Consider the following 21,622-nt stretch of genomic DNA (forward strand, 5'->3'; position numbering starts at 1 on the left):
TGGAGGTAAAATACGTTCGTACATGACTCCAACTACGCTCAAACATTGTTGTGAGTGAGCACGCCAGCGGCTGCGAGACATTTATACAGCCGTATTTCGCACAGTTTCTTATGAAAGGCGGAAGAGGAAGTAGTTCCTTTGAATGTAGACAATCCGAATGATATAGTTTCTTTCCACTGTGTTCCTGTTAATGATAAACTACAAATTTACCCTAAATTACTAAAATATCGATATTTTAATGTGAAAATCGATTCTAGAACATAAATGATTGGTATCGGAGGAATCGATATTTCAGGATCGATCCGCACATCACTATTGCAGAGTCATCAGAGAACTTCTGCAGGAAGCACTGGATGGAGTTGTGGGAGAAGTCTGCAGTGTAGATGGTGAAGAGGAACGGTGCCAGAACCGTTCCCTGTGGGGCCCCCGTACTGCCGACTACCCAGTACGACACACAGCCCTGAGTCCTCACATACTGTGGTCGGTCAGTGAGGTAGTCCAGAATCCATGTAGTGAGGTGATTGTCCACTCCAGAGTTCTCCAGCTTGTCCTTCAGGACCGTGGGAAGAATGGTGTTAACCCTCGTGTTACCCTAGCAAAAAACGGGACCATTTATGGTAATTTTCGATTTTAAATATATCAGTCATTTTAAAAGACCAGTTGCATGATACTTGCCCAGGATGTGAATTTTAGGATTATTTTTAAAATTCAATGATCCCCTCTATGGTGTGGTGTATAGTAAAGGAGATTCACATATTTACCCCCTCCCTTTGCCCTTGTACCATTTTGGGCCCCATTGACTCCCATTATAATCACATATTTTCGATATACTGTAATCCTGACATGTGATAATTTTTTTCTCGTGAATACCTAATGGATCTAAGCCTCTGCCTTCAAAATAAAGGAAAAATATGTTTTGGATCCAATGAGCACAATATTAGGCACAGCACCACCATAGACATTTTCAGTGGTTTTGAATGCAGGACATGGTTATCTTACCTTGCAAAATGCATGACAATAAAACATCTAACCACCATAAAATGGTATTGTGTGTGTCTGTGTGTGTACATGTGTGAGTGTGTGTGTGTGAGTGAGTGAGAGAGAGAGAGAGAGAGAGAGAGATTATCAAAGGCCAAAGGGGCTGTGTTTATGTTTTTTTTTGAACGAGAGAGCCTCCTCTCTCTTATTGGATGCATGGTATAGCATGTTTATGCAGGTGCACCTTTGAAGTCTATGAGAATACTTTGCAGCCTGGTCTTAGTGGTCATTTCTGCACAGACACCATGAAGCGCACACTCAGTTTAGAGGAGGCTGTTGCTGCAGTTTTGCACTCTTCAGAAAGTGAAAAAGATACCACAAGCAGTGGAGATACTTCTGACAGCGAAGAAGGGGAGGAATATTTGCCAGGCACCGAGGAGCTTTGCAGCTCGTCTGAGGAGGAGGAGGAAGAAGAGACAAGACTGGAGGCTGACCATCAGTGGAACTCTAGAAATGGAGAAATCATGTGGCAACCCACCCATGAAGAGGTCCTGCCATTTTTTCCTCCTCCCATTTTGACCCCAGGACCAACCCACTATGCTATTGCAAGGATCAGTAGCCCTGTGAGCACGTTCAGTCTTTTTTTTGCGGAGGACATTATGCAGTTAATCCTGCATTTTACAAACCTGCAGGGCAAGAGGTCGGTGAAAGACTGGAAAGACACAGATGAGGAGGAGCTGCGGGCCTACATGGGGCTTGTGATGCTGGCTGGCCTGTACAGGTCTCAACATGAAACGACAACAAGCCTGTGAAATGGGGAGACAGGGCGTCTTCTTTTTCCTGCCACCATGTCAAGGAAAAGATTTGCACAAATTAATCTGGCAATCAGATTTGATGATCGACTTTCTCGTCCAGGTCGCTACAGGGGGGACAAGCTAACTCCCATAAAGGATTTATGGAGCAAATGGAGCGACCGCCTGCCCAAATTTTTTAATCCAGGGAGGGATATATGTGTTGATGAACAGCTGGTCCCTTTTAAGGGCCGCTGTTCATTCAAGCAGTATATGCCCTCCAAACCATCTAAATATGGGCTGAAGATCTGGGCCCTATGCGATGTGCAGACCTCCTATGCCTGGAGGCTTCAAGTGTATACAGGAAAGTCTGCATCAGCGAACAGAGAGATTAACCAAGGCATGCGGGTGGTGCTCGAATTGACAGAGGGACTGCAGGGCCACACAGTCACCACCGACAATTTTTTCACTTCATTTCCTCTTGCAGAGGAATTGAGGAAGAGGAGGATGGCCCTGGTGGGCACGCTGCGGTTGAACAAACCTGAGCTGCCCCCACAGCTTCTGAACATTCGGGAGAGAGAGGTTCTGTCGTCTGTCTTTGCCTTCAGCCGCAACAGGGCTGTTGTATCTTACCTCCCCAAGAAAAGGAAAAATGTTGTTGTGCTGAGCACCAGGCACCGTCAGCCACAAGTCCAGGACTTTGGAAAGAAAAAGCCCCAGATCATCCTGGACTACAACAAATGCAAAGGGGCTGTGGACCATCTGGACCAGGTAAGCACAATTATAAGTCATTTATTCATGCCAAATTGTTTACTGTTTCTCATTGTTATAACTGATAAAGTCAGATAATGTGACTATGACAGTTTTGATATGAGATGATAATTTTAGACTATGATAGTTTTGATAGTTATGGGGGGGGGGGGTCTAGTTTGATGCCCACGGGCAGAAAGAAGCTCTTGCTTATGGTTGGATAAATCTGTACATATCATCTGATAATTTCTTTTTGTTTTGCAGGTTTGTGGCACCTACTCCTGCCGTAGGAAGACACGTAGGTGGCCCATGTGTCTGTTTTACCACATGATCGATGTCAGCCTCTACAATGCATTCATCCTCTTCACCGCTGTGGAACCAGAGTGGAACAGAAGAAAGCGCTACAGGCGGCGTCTGTTCATTGACGAGGTTGGCAGAGCCCTTATCACCCCAACAATGATGACGAGAGCACGGCTACCCAGAACACCATTTGCAGCCAGCCTGGTCTTACAGGCCCAGGGGAAAGAGGAGCAGCAGGGGCAGCAGGAGCAGGAGGAGGAGCAGCGTTCCATGACACGAAACCAGTGCACATCGTGCAAAAGGCGCAGGAGAATTCGAATGAGCTGCTGCAAATGTGGTGAACCGGTCTGCAAAGTGCATTCCAAAATCCTTTGCGGTTCATGTTACAAGATGTAAATAACATCTTTGTTCAGTTTGTTGTTTTGTTTGTTAGGCTTAGTTCAGTTTGTTTTTGCAATAAATTTTCATTGTTCCAAAAATAATAATGCATCCAAATCAATGTTGTTATGAATTATTTGCCTATTCAAGGCTGTAATAACTTCATGCCAAATACTTCCATTTGGAGGTCATTTTTTGAAAATATTGCATATTGTGGGTTTTTCACCCCCAAAAAACAGGGTTTTTGATGACAATAAAGCCATAAAAACCTAAAAAATATTTAAAAAATAATGAAAAACTTTATATCTGTGGTTAGGTCTGAAGTTGTTTAAAAGATCTGATGTGAAAAAAATCAGAAAAAAAATTCATATATGATATTCCTATATCACCTTTTGTCAGGGGACCATTTTGGGTACGAAGGGCAAAGGATGGGTGTAAATTTTGAGGGATGCTCAAGGATTAAAGGCACTGGAGAAATCAAAGAACATAATTCTCACAGTGCTCCCAGCAGTCTCCAGGTGAGCGAGGGAACGATGCACGAGGTGAAAGATGGCATCATCCGCTCCAATGCCAGGCTGGTAGGCAAACTGAAGTAGGTCCAGTGATGAGCTCACCAGGCGCCAAAGCTGAGCGAGGACCAGCCACTCCAGGATCTTCATCAGGTGAGCAGGTTAGTGTGAGAGGTTAATGTTAATATAATAACACTTAAATGTTCATTAAATGTCCATGAACTGCTTAAAAAAATAATAAAAACAAACGGAGGGGGAAAACCCAAGCCATATCGTAAATAAGTCACTATCCAACATTAACCTATGTAATAGTGATGGGATTTCCGGCTCTTTTTAGAGATCCGGCTCTTTCGGTTCGGCTCACTAAAAAAAGCCGGCTCTTTCGGCTCCGAACCGGCTCTTCAGGTTGTTTTGTTGCTTTAATTAATTTATTATTAACAATAATATAAAATTATGCACAAAAGGAATTACTAACGCAAAAAAAGTGGTTTTATTTATATATATTTATATATAAATATATGCGGTGGCCCCTTAGAGACAAAACACGTACAAACTCCAAAACACATTTCTAGCATGAACTGAACTTCCAAAGCAGAGCTACTAGATCACTTAAATTACACAACTGAAAGCATGTGTGTATTGTTTGTGTATTTATACACCGGCACCATTCAAATAATTTAAAAAAAAGTTCATTTACCTGTTACTACCACACACCAAATCTGGTCGTTGGAACTTGCTGGCTTGTGTAGCCACAAGATAACAAAAGCTCAACACTGCGCCCAGCATCCTGGAGCACTTCTGTTGTCTTTTGTACGTGTTTTGAGTTTTAATGTGCTTCGGAGTTTTTACGTGCTTCTGAGTTTTTACGTGCTTCAGAGTTTGTACGTGCTTCGGAGTTTGTACATGTTTTTACGTGTTTTTGAGTTTGTACGTGTTTTTACGTGTTTTGGAGTTTGTACATGCTTCAGAGTTTGTACGTGATTTGAAGTTTGTATGTGCTTTGTCTCTAGGGGCCACCATAAATATACTTTTAATTATTCACTACACATAAAATGTAATAAATAAATCATATAATACATACTATTTAAATTTTCAGCTTTTTCCTTTTACAAATTTAAAGTGAAAACAACACAAAACACTGCAAATCACAACACAATTAAATATAAATTATAATATGAAAACACAAAGAAGATGCACATTCTCTGTCATATGGGCCCGCATGAATAAACTTTCTAAATCCTTTATCATCTGCAACCGAAAATAGTTGTGGATGATTACTATACATTTCTAATGTGACGTTGTTGTCCCTGGCTCTCTTTCTCTCTCTCTCCCTCTGGCTCTGTTCGTGTGCTACTGAGTGTAACTACCGCCCCTCCCCCCTCTGCCCAGCATAAAGCACAAGGCTGGCGTGCAGAGTGAAGCGGGAAAAAAAGTGCGAGAGAGAGGGTGAGAGAAAGAAAAAAAAAAAACACGTGACAGCTCGCGATAAGGAGTCGGCTCACGTCGTTCACTTCAAAGAACCGGCTCTAAGAGCCATTTTGATTGCGAACGACCCATCACTACTATGTAAGTGATATTGCTGTTAACCTAGCTGAGGTCAACTTTGTCTAAGATAGAGCTGCTAAATAGCATTCATTCACTCATTCATGTCCACTGAATTGCTTTTTCCTGCATGGTGATTATCATTATAGTTGGCCTTGGTGTTTAGGCCAAAAGGAAGAGCAGAGGTTCCGTCATCACTCCACGGTATTGTAGGATTGTGTCGGAATCCTCTGTTGTTTCTGGTTAGCCAACAAGGCTAAAGAAAAACTTTTTTTTCTGACAGGCTGCAAGTCACAAAGTGCCTAAAGATACAATTTAAAACGAGTTAATTACTAAGCTGATTGTTTAGCAACTTTATAGACTCAGCACTGTTTTAGTCATTCAGTTTAGTGCCTTTTTATGCTTGAATGGCTCATGGGTCAGTGTTAAGTGGTTTAACAAACAAGCAAACAGAAAAAAAACAACATTCCTCTCAAAATAATCAGTTACAAGGACTGATGAAGGAGACCTTTTGTATTAGCAGAATTATACACATATGTAAAATAAAAGGTAAAAAGAACAAGCAAATGAGATATTGAGAAATTTTAGTGCCTAGCGGAACACTATCATTTAGGAACACAAAAAAATCCATGGCAATCAGTCTGCTGCTATGAACGCAGAGGAGGTTACTGGGTCATTGTCAAACTTTATTTATATATCTCATGATCCAGTCCTTCTCTTCCTGCCCTCACAGGCTGAGCTCATGTTCTGTCAGATTTAATGAGGTTGTTGAAGGTTGAGTGATGGACCAGAGCAGAACAACAGAGAGGCTGCATCCAGTTCCACTGCTTAACACCAACTAAAGAACTTCTGACAAACGAGTGCTTTCCTTCATTCCAATGAAGAATGCCACTTCTGGGTAACTCGCAGTTATACAGGAGTGACTGTGAGGTATCTAGTGCCAGCGAAAGCAAAAAACCCTAAATCACAACCATAAAATTTCCACTTTTGTCTGTGCCAGTCATGAATATTTTTTACTCTGGTCAGCAACTAATCCATTTTACCCAAAGTTCAGATTTTTGTCTAGTTTGTCATCCTCAAATATAGATGCTATCTTTCTGGAGGTACTCATAGACAGTTGCCACTGTTGTATGCAGTTATATGTGTAAGTGCATGTAACTGTGTTTAAGCTGCTGGGGGAATTAGTGTTGGATAAACTGGCATGTGAAATCTACACTAATTGTAATAGATGATGTTTCCAACAAAATCGGACTATCACCTATCTAAGAAGCAAGGGAAGCATTTAAGGAGAATGTGATAGTTGCAGGTTTCTTTTCCATCATCACTGGAGAAGCTGTGTGGCCCTCTTGCCAGGATTAAGAATATCTTTATTGGCCTTGCACAAAAGAGGCTTTAGTTTTAGAAGTAAACAAGAAACAGTAATTCCCATAAAATGAAGGAATTACACAAAAATTATTTTATTGTTTTCCCAATTTATTCAGTTGGCTCTTAGTGATGGGATTTCCGGCTCTTTTTAGAGAACCGGCTCTTTTGGTTCGGCTCACTAAAAAGAGCCGGCTCTTTCAGCTCCGAACCGGCTCTTCAGGTTGTTTTGTTGTTTTAATTAATTTATTATTAACAATAATATAAAATTATGCACAAAAGGAATTACTAATGTAAAAAAAGTGGTTTTATTTATATATGTTTATACATAAATATATGCAGTGGCCCCTAGAGACAAAACACGTACAAACTCCAAAACACATTTCTAGCATGAACTGAACTTCCAAAACAGAGCTACCTAGATCACCTAAATTACACAATTGAAAGCATGAAAGCATATGTGTATTGTTTGTGTATTTATACACAAGCATTAATATATTATTCAAATACATGTTATAAAACAAAACAAACTTGGGATCTCGCAAAACTTTTGCGAGATCTTGCAAAAGTTTTAGCCGCATTCTTCCCGTTAGCTCGAAGCTAACGGGAGGTCGAGACCTACTACAGCCGGGAGGAACACCACTTTCCCGGCACATCGTGCCTCGACCTCCCGGTCGGCTTCGAGCCGGCGTCCGAAGAATGCAGCTAAAAGTTTTGCGAGATCTCGCAAAAATTTTGCGAGATCCCGAGTTAGTTTTGCGAGATCTCGCAAAAGTCCGTCTTAATTTTTTTTCTCCCATGTCCCCTGCGGGGCTCCGTACGAGAGAGAGGGTGAGAGAAAGAAAGAAAAAAAAAAACGGCTCGCGATAAGGAGCCGGCTCGCGTCGTTCACGTCAAAGAACCGGCTCTAAGAGCCATTTCGTTCGCGACCGACCCATCACTATTGGCTCTGCCAGACTGGCTACAAATACAATCAAATTGAAAAACAACAAAAAAAAAAAAAAATTGAAAAACAACGTACTACTGCCAGGTATTGGGACAGTGGGACAGTGTTTTGTTCTTTCACGTGGCGAGTTGGGATGGTCAGATTAGACTCCTTAGACTTAAAACTCCTTATGGCAGTAGCCATACCTGACAGTCTGTCTCCTCCTCTAAAGACGTTCATCAGTGGTGATCTTGCTGCTTAACACTCACTTGTAAATAAACCTTTAAAGTCTTCTAATGGTTGCAGGCTGCTCTTTGGGTCAAAAAAATTAGAAAACTATGACAGCTATATGAATCAAAGCAACCCAAACCAGGGCGAGGATATGATACTGTGTGAATAGCTGAGAACAGTAGTATATATGTATTTTGTGTGTTTACTAAGAGTATCATATTACAGATGACTTTCTATACACCTGCTGTACTGCGGCATGTAAAAAGCAATGAAAAAGAAAAAAGGAAAGAGACAAAAAAAAACTTTCATCCATCCATAGATGATTTTTAAAAAATAATTTACTTAATATTGTCAGGTTTTATGGTCTGGCAGGCAAAGTAGAACCCAAGTGCAGGACTGCGAACGTACGAGGTAAAAGTCAAAACAGCTTTTTTGCTGAAGACTTGCGAACTTAACAAAACATGAGTCAGGAACACACACGAACATACACACAAGATGGTGATTAGAGAAGTGGAGACAGCTGGGAGCACAGCATCGAGAAATCAGGAGTAACAAGAAAGGAGAGGCAAAACTGAACATAACACACACAAGAGAAAGGACTCTCAAAATGCAACAGAGTAACTTCCACAAGATACGCTGAAGACAAGACACAGAGATGGAACTTGGAGACAAAACTAGAATCAGAAATATAGATAACAAACTCATTACAAAAAGCAAAACTCAAGATTAAACTGCACAGAACTTGAATTTAAATACAACCCCTTGTGCAAAAGAAAGAATCTTGACTCCACAACAAAACTCAAAATGCTGGGTCAATGACCTAGGACCATAACATATACTGAGAAAGACAGCACATGTAGAACTTTTTTTTGTACCATGTAACACATCCTACCACCATTTTACTTTAAAAATATACATATAAAAATAGTGTGAAAAACAAACCAAAAAACCTGGGTTCTTGGTTGTGATAAGTCACCAGTGTTTCCATAGCATTTTAATAGCACGTCTACTCAAAAACAACGTAAAAATTAAGAAAAGATCTCGAACTGGTCTGTCCATTTCATATAAATTAAGAAAATGTTTTTGGATATATTCTAGAATGAGACACTATAAACATGCATTTTTATTTCTAATATTTCTAAATATTAGACAGATATTTGCAGAGATTGCATTTGTGACATTGTTTTAATGCCTGATTACATTCATTACATACTATATATATTTGTGTACATTTGGTAGAGTATACTTTTGGTGATTTTGTCTTTCCTGCTTCTTCATCCAAACACTATTCCTGTCTCTCCATATCCAACAAGTCAATGTCTATTCAGTGTTCTGATTTATGGCCTGCTATTGTTGTTGCTTTGTGATATTGTTGAACAGTGCAGACTGTGATTGCCTCTTCAGACCCCTTGCCACTCTATACCCTGTTCTGTCACCACAGGGCCCCCTTGAGGACCTTACATACACTCTAATTGGTTTGGGAAGGATTTGGCAGCCTTTGAACTAAGGACAGCAGAGAATGTGAAGAGTGAGGCTGAGCTACTAAAAAAGAAAGAAAGAAAGAAAGAAAATGACCAAGAAAAGGAAGAGAGGAGTGGTAAAGTGAATGAGTGGTTTTTTGTTTTTTTTAATCATGCACCGATAACGCTGAAACATCACAATGCTATGCATTCTACTTTTGAATAAACAACACTGACATGTGCAGTAATGCAAGTTGAATGCAAACTAGCCTTAAATTGGACAGATCAGGGTGGAGTGAAATACATTCACATGCGGACACAGAAAGGGGCGGATGAAACATGTCTGACAGACAGAAAACTGTCAATTAAAAATGATCTGTGAAAGCCAAGGCTATTTTGAAGTCAAACCTACTCCAATGTAAGTCTGATGAGTGGAGTTAGTTATGAGACACAAATTTCTTCTTTATCACTGTAACCTTTTAAAGTAATCCAGAGTGAAAGCACGTTTTTGGACAATTAGTTAATCTCCGTCATGCAACTCTCTTTTGCAGTATGCAGAAGATTTCTGAATATAAATGTCATTTTATAGACTGCCACTAACAGACATTTTGAGAGACGTGACTTGTGAAATGCCATACAGTCATGTTCACTCTGGGTTCAGCTAGCTATGAACTAGCTATGTTCATCATCTGAAATTAGCACTGAGCTCTTTCAGTCCACTTCACTTTAAGCAGATCCAGCCAGTGTGTGTATTGTCTGTGCATTTGGGTCGGTGACAGTTCAAAAAAGGAGATTGTTTTTGTTCCGTTTTAGCTCCTGATGATGACCAGGTATGCTTAATTATTATATGCTTTGTTTGTTAGCAGGGTACAGTTACTGCTTACATTATGGTAAAAGAGTCATTCCTGAACCTTTAGATGTGGTTGGTTTTTACATGTGTTTTTCTGTCAGAAACAACATGGCAAGTGAAATCAATAAAAGGTAGTTAAGGAATAATATTTTTTTGATATAAAACTCTTCTGCTGGAAAATTGCTGGGTTACAGCTGGGCATTCTCTGTATAAATCTAACAGCTTACGTGGAGCAAAAACTATGGCATGACGTATAAAACTGTATACAGTGCAATTTGCAGTAAGTTGCCAAAACTTATTAAATAAATGTGGATGTAATATAGTTTACAATAATGTTACCGACATATGAGTTAATATTTTAACCCATATCCAATTTCTTCCACCTATGCAGGTTGCAGGGGCAGTTTTCTTTGCAAAAATGCTCAGACCTATTCATTACTCATTGACCTACTCAATGCTCAGACCTACCCACGCTACTCATTACTGAGTTCATGTTTGTGACTTTGATTTCTGTTTTGGGGGGTTTAAGGGGTTTTTGGGGGTGTGGTCCTAAACTTTTGATCAACTGTTAAACAGCTTCTTTGAGTTTAAGCTTTGTTTCCAATAAATTCCATACTCAAAAAATGTTTTGTCCGACTCCCATTTCCTCTTGTTGCTGAAGCTCTACTACTACTATTACTTTGAACCTTGTTAAGATCCAACCATGCAAAATATGATTTTTTGCCATTTTTCAAGTGGTCTTAAACTTTTGATCAGGACTGTATTACAAGGCCCGGGAGCCAGAGTGAGCGGGAGACGGATGAATGGTTGAGTTTTCCTTCCTGTCCTTAGATGGGGGTGAAACAGGGGCGAGCAGGGGGCAGGCAGGCGAAGTGAGGGAAATCCGTACTTTTTGGTGGAGGTGAATGAGAAGCCGGCACGTGGCTGCAAACAGTGACAATGATGAGAGTGGAGGTGATGGAAGCTGCAGGCACAACCAGAGGACACAATTGTTGAAGAATAAATCAAAAAGCGATGAAGCCGTGTTGTCACCATAGGTACCTGACAGACCGGTGAGGAAGAGATGGCCATGACTTAAATGCAGCTACGCTGATTGCTGCTGACGAGCGGCGGATGGGTGAGAGTGGACTGTGTTCCGCCCCGGATCGGATCCAGGAAAACACAGGCAGGGACAGAAAAACACTAGCCGGTAACTTAGACCTAGACACTCGAGGCAGCTGCTTCAGGTTTGTGAACCTTGAAATTATTTGCAAAGTAAAATGAGAAAAACGGTGCAAACTGAGGTGTGAACAGTTTGAGACTTACCTTAAAAGATGCTGCTATTTTTGCAAAAATATAAGGGATCTATATAATTAGAAACAGTCATTACATTATCTTACTACTACTATTGCAGGAGGATTTCATTTTTTTTAAATTGAAGTTTATTATTAGTTTTATATTAATTTAGATGCATGCAAATATAGGACTTATAAATACAGGCCTGAATACATATTTCATTTATGCACTTTACAACTCTATGGACATTTTGCTAAAATACCATGTTTGTTATTACAGGTGCCTGCTAGTCAGTTGGAGTCTGAAAGAAGAGATACACAACGGTGAATGGTTGGAGAACATTTGACTTTGGTGTGTGTGTGTGTGGTGCAAGGGGTACGGGTGGGAGTGGGGATGGGGGGTAGTGATGGATGGCAAAGCCCAGCTGAGCATATTGCTCCCTTAATAAAAGCTGCCCTGCAATCCACATGCAGCTGAGGGTGTATTTTCTCTCTGTGACTCCCTCCTCACTTCACCATCATTTTTAAGAGCGAAAACTGGTTTAAGTGTCAGAAAGAATGATGCCCCTCGTCATACTGCACCTCACCTCTGAGCAGTATCAACAGCTATATTCACACCATGTGGCTCTCTATTGGTGTGTGCTGTTTTCTTTTTTAACTCCTGTTTTTACCAAGGGTCCAGAACAGGCAAGTAAGACAGAAGACAATGTCAAACTTTCATCAAATAAGTTGTTACCCAAAAGTAACGTTAGTCTTTTCTTTAAGACGACTTGGTTGGTAATAGATTTTTATTTTTTAAATGTCATCAGTTCTAGAGAGGAATTGTGACTTTGGTTAATATTAGCCCTCATTTTGAAGTAGGGTTGCCAACTCCCTGAAAAATAAATAAGGGACACCTCGTGGCCAGGGCCGGGCAGCCCAGTTCACCCTTCCCAGTGTGGTGAATTTTGTAGCTCTTTTTTTTGTGTGTGAAATTATTTTTTAACCATTTGACTTGAATTTGATTTAAGCAGATGCATATTCTTTGTGATATGACCATATGGGAAACAAATTATCATTTAGCCATTTATTTTTAGCTCAAAATGACAACATTAACACAGTAAAACAGGTCTCTTTCTTAAACAGAAGCCTGTCATGCTTAACTTTTGAGAATATAAGTAAATCTTTCTTTAAAAGAACTCTGTCCTGCTTAACTTAAAGCTGCTCCTGTTTGTAAACCCACTTGTTCCCATGATTACGCATCATAACTCATCATCATTATTAATCTATGTATTACTTTTATGTATTAGTGATCTATTTGTTGTACTCATGTATCCTTGCAGTTGTTTATTACACAAAATAAATTATATTATCACACTTCTGGCCACATAGCGCTGATATTCACTGCACATGCCCATATTAACCTTAACCAGAGGGTTTAAAAAAACAAACCAATGTTTACATACCATATCTGCTTCTGCCGTGGCCTGGTGGACAAAAAATTGGTTAAGGGTTCCCCGAGCTTTCACGCCCCTCATGTTCTTCATGTGCCCACCACTAGAAGCATGCCTATGGAAAAAGTGCGCCGGCGCACAGTGCACTGCGCTTTATAGGTGTTATCGTGCACTTTTCCAGCCAGGTGTTTTCCTTTTCCCATCCCTCCCTGTACTTTTGCAGCCTTTTTTTTCTCTGAGGGGAACAAACATTGCTGGTCTAATGCTGGGCTTACACTGTGCGATTTTTGGCCCATTTTGAGATGATTTTTGAGTCGTGCGACCGATTTGGTGATCGGCCCGATTTTGGCCTTCATCGTGCATCGTGTAGTATACGTGGGGTAACGAGAAGCGATTAACACCTCATGACCAGCTCCCGATCATCAATCGCTCGTGAGCCGCTCACACTGCTCACGCGCAAACACGTAAACGTCGGTGAAAAAGATGGAGCAGCACGGCTGTGCAGCGTGTGATCTGGACACAAGCGATGGAGGCACAACTTGTAGAACTTTGGAAAGCTCATCCGAGCCTTTTCGATGTGGCATCACAAAATTATCACGACCACAACAACCGTGAAAATAGTTGGATCTACACTGCTGCTCAATCACAGCTGCCTGATTAATGTTTTTCATTAGCAATTTAGCAAAGTTGATGGTGGTGGTGTGTCTGTGTGAGTGAAAGACAGAGAGAGCGAGCGACAGATTTTCTGTTATAACCTTCATTTTATGGAGGCACAGTGTGAGCGCTCAGGTCGCATCAGAGCATCGGGCGGTATAGTGTGAGACTCTGCATCGTGACCTACCAACTTCTAACCCCTGCGAGTCAATCGTGCAGTTTGAGCAGAAGCTGAATCGCGTGACTGAAAAAATCGCACAGTGTCTGCCCAGCTTTAGGCGTACTGTCGTCCGAGATAGCACCGCAGTTTGTTTCACATTTTCTCCAATTGGTATTTTGAGATGAGACAAATTAATAAAATGCATTTCACTATGGGCTATAATAAAGTACAGTCAATGAAACTGAGTAAAATCAATGTCAAACATTTTAGTAGACTTGAATAAAATAACTAGCATCTAAAATCAAACTGTAAGACTTCAGTTTGTGCATGAATTTGGACACTCAAATGTTATTAATTTTGACATAATTAGCTTTTCTGTGTTTTAAAACTATAAACTGCTTTTCATACTTAGCCTTCAACAGTTTGTCCACATGTGCCTAGAAGTCCCATAGGATGTTAGCCCGGTCATCCTCATTCTCTTCCAGGCCATACTCACCACAAATGTTCCAGTATACTATGCTAGCCATTTGGTTATGGCATCTCACTATGACATTGTACGCTAGGTGAAAGGAAGGTGGCTAAGGACTGATGCTGGCTGCACTGTCTTGTTTTTATGTCAGTGTCTTCTATCTATTCCTTTGGCCTGCAGATCTGATGACTGTCAGGGTATAGGTGTCGATTGCCCAGATCTTGTCCTTCCCATTCAACTGAGTCTGCAGGACTTGGTGGTTGAGGCATTTCTAGTGGTCCCCTCATGATTCCCAGGTACGTATCGTTGTCCTTGATGTCTGCAATGTTACCTTGCCTACTGAGGGGGTTCAGGCCTATGCAGAACAGTGGGGACAGAGCATCTTCTTGCTAGATCCTGTACTTGACCGTGACTTTTACTGTTGGCTTGAAGTTGGCCTGTGGTGTTGCACCAGCCCTTTGTGCTGTCTTGAGCTTGGCCTCTAGTCTCCTTCGTATGGAGTTCAACTCATCCATCCATCCATCCATTCGCTACCGCTTATCCTTTTCAGGGTCGCGGGGGGTGCTGGAGCCAATCCCAGCTGTCATAGGGCGAGAGGCGGGGTACACCCTGGACAGGTTGCCAGTCTGTCGCAGGGCTAACACACAAGGACATTCATACTCACATTCACACCTAGTGGCAATTTGGATTATCCAATTAACCTATCCCCACAAACTGCATGTCTTTGGACGGTGGGAGGAAGCCGGAGTACCCGGAGGGAACTGTGGGGATAAACAAAAAGTATTTTACCAGTATAATATAATCTGCAGTATGAGCATTGCTTTAACAATATAACAGATAGCTTTAAGATGGCCTTAAGATGTTTATGATGATGTTAACTTTGTATTTCAGGTGCAGTTATAACCATTTTATACATATTGCATATCTGTGCTTATTTGAGTTGATGTTCAGGTTCTTTAAAGGTCGTAAGCCTCACTGACGTGACTGTTCAGGTGATACATGCTGAGGGAAAACTAGAACATAGAAGGAATTGCAATACATGCTTACAAAACACTTATATCAGTTTATTTTATTATCTTTTATATGTTCATATTCTTGTATTAAGGTTTTAGTAGAGGTTCTTGATTAAAACATTTATTTAGTAGAAGACATACACATAGTCTCAGTGAGCTTCTGGTCTGGTAAAAGGTCAGAAGTGCAACAGGTGAATTGAGAAAGAGCATTTGAGGATGAGACACAGACAGTAGGTGAAGAGGTGACACAAAGAGCATGTGAGGTCAACACACACACACACACACACACTTTAAATTAGATTTATTTAGAGGAAGAGGTTAGTTATGTTTGGCTGTAACTGCAAAATTGTCTTGGTAAAAGAGGAACCGTTTCTTGGTGTCTCGGCAAGAAAGAGGAACAATTCATTTTAAGATAAGAACGGAAAGTACCAAGCCATGAAAATAGATGATTTTCTAGGTGAAAAGTCATGATGATGTTGATCTGATCTATGTATAAAATGTATCTGTGACGTATGAAGGGGCGTCGGTAAATAAACCCTGATGTTATAAAATAATTGTTTGTGCTTTAGTAAGTCGAAGATCAATTGCTGTGTTCAGTGATCTTCCCACATGTGAATTAAAATCTTCGTTTGACTTCACCCGGCCGGACCAGTGTGGTTATTTTTCGATCACCTCTTGTACCCTTTCTCAATTCTTGAATCTTAACATCTGGGGGCTTCGTCCGGTGGTTGAGTAAGGGAAAAAGTGGAGGTGTGAGCGGTGGTCCGAGGTGGTCAGACGGGCAGACTTGGCCAGTGGTCAAAAGTGAGTGGACGCACGCCGGCGCATCATATTTAAAAAAGGTAAGACACTACCTGTTGAATTATTTCCAAAGTGTGTCAAATTGGGCTGTGAAAATTAAAAGTCTACTCACTGAAATTACTGGTGCATGTCTGTTTTGATTTTGATGAAAATTTCATGAGTTGAAAGCAGTAAAGTCTGCTAAAGCAGTTTGAGTCTGCCAGGAAAAAGTTTAAATATTGGGTTGAAGTCCCAAAGAAATTGAGTTAGAGTCTCAAGTAGTTTGGTAGGGAATTGGTTATTGTGTTGGTTAGAGTCCAAATTTGGTCATAAGAGTGGACCTGAGCGGTCATTTTGTGAGTTGGAGTCTCCATTTGACCACTAGGTTGCACCTGCTTCAGTTATACACTTGTTTCGAGTGTTGATTGTGGTTTCAAAGTATTATAAATTATTCTAGAACGGCAGTTCGAGTCTGCTAGGAAGCGCAGTGCTCAGAGGTAACGCTTGCCAATGCAAAGGACGCTTATGCATTGTCCTCGAAGAGGGATAGTCAGTTGGTCACTGTGGAGCTTGGGGCACTCCAGAATAACTAGGAGTTAGAGTCTCCTTACCGTTTGCAACGGTATCTGCGCTTTTTTGGCCAGCAGAAGTGGGCTTCGGGCGTGTAACTTTAACCTAAATCTTCAAAAAGTTTGGGTTGGTTGACGCTTTTAAATTGAGTTAGGGATTTTAGAAATGAGGCCAGAAACAGTTAAAGTCTTGATACTGGTTAATTGATCGCAAAAAACGGTTATGTTAAATTTGTCGAAATTCGATAGGTGTTAAAAGGTTTAAAATCTGTGCAGTTGTAAATATAAGACGTCTCTGTATAAAAAAGATCTCTGTGGGTCGAGTCAGCAATGCACTGACTGCCTGCTGCTATTCTTAGATGAAGAGTGTGTGTGCATGCAAATGAGGCAGCTGATGCAGAGCGCATGAGAGGACTATGCTTTCGGTTTTGTGTGTCATTCAGCTCTATAACTATTGTTTGCAAATGTGGATAAATGTCTGCAGTTAAAATGCTGGCTTAGTAAATAACAACATTGTAAATATATGAATGGTGACAGCGTTTCAAAATAGAATATAAGAATTGTTTGTGTTTAAAACCAACGTTTAGGTAAAGAAGATTTAAGGTGGATTTGAAGGCATAAACAAAAAAAATAAAAGGGTTACAGTCTGCAAGGGTTGTTAATACATGAGCTGACTGGATGCAGAGTAAGTGGAGTGGTCATCCTGAGAGGATTGAATGATGCTCTAACTCTGTGGTCAAGTCAGACATAGGCTTTAAGCAACCATGAGCCACTAATAAGCGTGACAGATTAATGAGTATGTGTAAATTGAACTTGTTAAATAGCTTTGATAGGAGTAACTCAATGAGCACGCAATAAAGTGGACCTGTTAGAACCTGTTTGACATTTGTCGCTTTAACAGTAAATGATTGTGTTGTGTCCCATGCACTAAACAGTCCCATTTAATACTGTAAAATCGTTGTTTAAATAGAATAAGCAAACATGCCTGTGATTTATTTTGCAACCTGTAATATACAAATTGCAGAGGAAGAGGGTCGACTAGAGGTGACCTGTAAATGTCACATAGTGACTGAGGAAGGTGTTTCACCTTATGAGATGACAGTGTGGTCCGAGATTGAGCTGCATGAGCTAAATGCCTATATACAACGTTGTCTATTTCTATTTCAAGGCTTAAAGGAGATGACTGAGCATGAAAATGATCCAAATTGGGAGCCCACAGAGGCCGCCCACTTTGCTCAGGTTATGGTAGAGTCGGTACTAGACGGTTTTGATTCTGATATGCTTGCTTGGGAAATAATGTAATTATCTGTGGAGATGTCGCCAAGCGATTAGTAGATTTAAAGGAGACAAATGTGCTTGAGAGTGCGTGGTTGAAATTGTATGTGTGCGTGTGCGTTTGATATGTGGGAGCCTTCTCGGGCAGCGATTTTTTGTTAAACCTGTGGCAGGCTGTGCAACATGGGGAAAGCTTTGACATAATGTCATAAAGGTGATTTCTTGGTTTTAGATTTATTAGTACGGGACAAGTTGAGGGACCCTTGAGGGTGTGTTGCTGTAAAGTATATAAGGGACGCGCAGCGCCGTTAATGGGTTTAAAATAAATGAAAAAACACTAATCCGAGGAACTATTGGAGAGGTAAGTATACGGAGGTGAGCGCGTTGCGCATAAGGGTTGCTGGTGTCATATATTAACACTTTGAGGGCGAATAATTTTGATTGAGTGTCAACGCTTGAGAACGCGAGGACAGCGTCTAAAGTGCTGGGTTAAACTTTGTGTATCACCGAGCAGGGGAAGACGAGCCAGTGGTTGCGAGAACAGCGAGACGAAGACTGAAACCGAAAGTTAAGCGTGTCTGGGTGACCTAGACCAAGAAGGTGGAGTCGACCAACGCCATTGGAAGAGGTAAGTCTGTGTTTCAGAGAATGGCTGACAGCTCGGGTGCGACACCTAGTGGGAAAAGGGGATGCAAACCTCTGAAGGATCAGCTTGAACAGCTTAAGAAAGCTATTCGTTTGGCTTCACCTGGAGCATTAAAAGCAGCAGAGAAAGAGTGCCGAGCGATGGAGGTTGAGGTAAGCAAACTTATTACATCTCAACAGAAAGGGCTGGGTGATAAAATAGCTCTGAGCCTGGTGTTAAAAACTGAGGGAGAGAGATGTGAACAGAAATTGAAACAATTTGAAGAGGAGTCCAAGGGACATTCAGTGAACAGGAAAGCCAGAGGAGAAATTAAGGATCTAAAAGAAACTCATGCCAGGTGCTGTAAGTGGCTGCTCCTGTGGAGGGCAGCCTCTTCCTGGATGACTGAGGAGGAGGATGACACAGGAAAATCAGGAGACATGGTGAGTATAATGGAGTCTTTGAAACATCTGAAGGAGGAAAATAAAAAGCTAGAGGACCAAGTGAAGGACTTGACTCCGAAGGTAGAAGAGGCTAATAGGTATTACACACCGAAATTATATCCTTGGGCTGAATTGGCACGTTGTGCACCACCACCACCATATGTCATGCCTGTAATGACCCTTGGAGGGGGACAAGTTCGTGGTCCTGATGGACAGACTGGAGTTGTCCTTGGCGGAATAGCAGATGTTGAATATACTACTACTCCCCTGAATATCCCCGAAGAAGGGATAAGGGCAGTGGAATGTCAGTCCCAAGATATGGGAGGGAGAGTGACAGCCTCAGCTGCAGATGAAGGCTCGACCTTGCCTCCCAGTTCGGTGGATAGTGGAAACATCATACGGGCCGAGGTGTCTACAGTGGAACAGCCAAAGCAGGACGGGGAGGCCAAAAGGACCCCTAGAATGAAGGACAAAATACCACAAGGAGTGATAACCAAGGGAGAACATTGGGAAGGAGAAGTGTATGGACAAATGCATGAGCCCCCACGTGCGTTAATAGAGGCATTAACAGCATTGGAGGTTATAAAGCAGAGAGTAATGCAGGGAGGGCCAGAAGAGGAGAATGAAGACCGTGCGACGTCATCAGAAGAAGAGGACGATAAGGAGGACGAAGATGGAGGACCTGAGCCCCAACCAAGTACAAGCCTAATTTTGAGGAAAAGAAGTGTGAAGAGAGACCAAGCACAGAGACAGCCCATATTTAGGAGCTCAAAGGGAAAAGGAAAGTCGAGGAAGAGTAGAAAAGTGAGTTTTGAACAAGGTGCTCCTGACCCTGGTTTAAATCTGCCTCTAATAGCAGGTCCAAAGAACGAACCAGTTTATCGCGCCTATAAGGTGAGAGATTTGGAAGCATTGGTTAAACAACTTCCACCAATAACTGAGGGAGGAGCTAGCTGGTTGAGAAAGCTGGGCGCGCTGACCGAAGGAGAAGAATTAGCGCTGGGCGATTTTCGCGCTTTGGCCGGACGTTGTATGCTGGGTGGTGGGTTAGCAGATGTAGAGCAGATAGCTCAAACAACCAGATATGCAAATGACCTACAATACCATGAGGTGCAGAATGACTTAGCAGATGCAGTCCGGGAGAAGTACCCAACTCCTAACTCTGGAGCCATTCCAAAAATTATTTGGGATCCCAAAAACACACCCAGAGAGTTTTTAGCTAAAGCAAAGGAACAATGGTTGTTAGAAACAGGAATACATCCGGGGAAGGAGGGTGAAAGTAGAGCGTGGTTTCGTTCGGCAGTGCTGGCAGGGCTGCCCAATCAGGTTGCAGTTGACTTGGAAAAGAACCCAGATTTTGCCGTTGCAGACTCGGTGCAGTGGGACAGACATGTGACCCACAGACTTCAGCAGGAACAGGATTTGGCAAACAAACAAAAGAAAGAGTTGGAGGAAGCCCAGGCGTGGCTGGTCAAGTTGCAGCTGGCAGAAGCAAAAAACAAAGCAGGAGACAGAAAGAAAGAGGATAAAGAGAGCGCAAGGAAAATAATGGTGGCAAGGCCTCAGCCCGATCCTGTGCCTGACTGGCCAGATCAGGATCCGGGTCTCTACCCTGATGACCGTTGGCCCGCCAATGCACCAAGGCAGCGTCAACCAGTAGGGAATTGGGGGACCGGTGGACCGCAGAGAGGGCGTGGTGGATCCGCGAGGGGAGGACAAAGGGCTCGGAATCCAGGGAATCCTAACAATGTGTCTTGGACTGCCTGTTACAGCTGTGGAGCAGAGGGACACTGGTCCCGAGAATGCCCTGAATCGCAGCGAAATTATCAGAGGCGAGGCTATCAATCCCAGGCACGAGGAGGCCCAAGACAAAGAGCTGCTTACAGGGGAGCACATCAAGCTCCAAACCCGAATGCAGCACCAGCCCCCCAGTACCCAGTAGCCGACTGGGGCTGGGAGAGGGAGCAATACTGACGGAGCCCGGAGAAACTGAACAGCGTGGGGGCGGCAGAACCCATGCTGTCAATGACCGTGGAAGGCACTGAATTGCCCTTCCTGGTGGATACTGGAGCAACATACTCAACTTTGAAAGACACACCAGACAGTGCAACACTCTCCTGTCACACAGTTAATGTGGTAGGCTTTTCCGGGATTCCAATGACACTGCCATTGACAGATCCAGCATTGACACAGCTGGGAAAACAGACTTTGAAACACCAATATGTGGTGTCCTCACAGGTGCCTGCAAATCTCATGGGCAGGGACCTGCTTGTGAAACTGGGAGCCACAATCATGTGCTCACCAGATGGACTGATTGTTACTCTGCCTGGAGGAAAAGAATTCCCGTGTCTGGGTACACCTTCAAAGACTCAATATTTAGTCCAGAACTCTGAACAACCCACTGCCGAAATCTACTGGGGGAGGCTAGTGGAAGAAGGCATTCTGAGACATTATCAGCTGTGGAGACCCTGGATAATGAGCCTGGCCGTCTATTCCCCCCCGCGAGATCCTTTCCACGTTACACTTTTTTATGATAGGGAAGATAACGATATCTATCGGGAACAGTTCCAGTCTGATCTTGAGGGACAGACGTGGAATGTGCAAACACATAACATTTATGTTGGACCAGAAGGTGTGGCCGCGGCTGTGAAATTTACTGGTGAACAACTGCCTTGGTACAATGTGGGAGAGGATTCAGCCCCTCACATTACATTGGCGGTCCACGAGGGTCATGGGCCAAGAGATCTGGGACCAATGGTCAAGCGGGCGCTGGACAACGCATGCTGGCAAAGCACCCAAATTCCAAATGTCTGGTATGCACCAAAATGTAAAATATATCGCATAACTTGTT

At 42.3% G+C, this 21,622-nt stretch overlaps 1 pseudogene; it reads left to right on the forward strand.

Moving 5' to 3' along the window:
• Positions 1-1,115: 1,115 nt before the first annotated feature.
• Positions 1,116-20,713, forward strand: LOC113029872 (uncharacterized; annotated as a pseudogene).
• Positions 20,714-21,622: the final 909 nt, after the last annotated feature.

The sequence above is a fragment of the Astatotilapia calliptera genome, chromosome 9 (assembly GCF_900246225.1).
Source record: "Astatotilapia calliptera chromosome 9, fAstCal1.2, whole genome shotgun sequence".
Taxonomy (NCBI): domain Eukaryota; kingdom Metazoa; phylum Chordata; class Actinopteri; order Cichliformes; family Cichlidae; genus Astatotilapia; species Astatotilapia calliptera.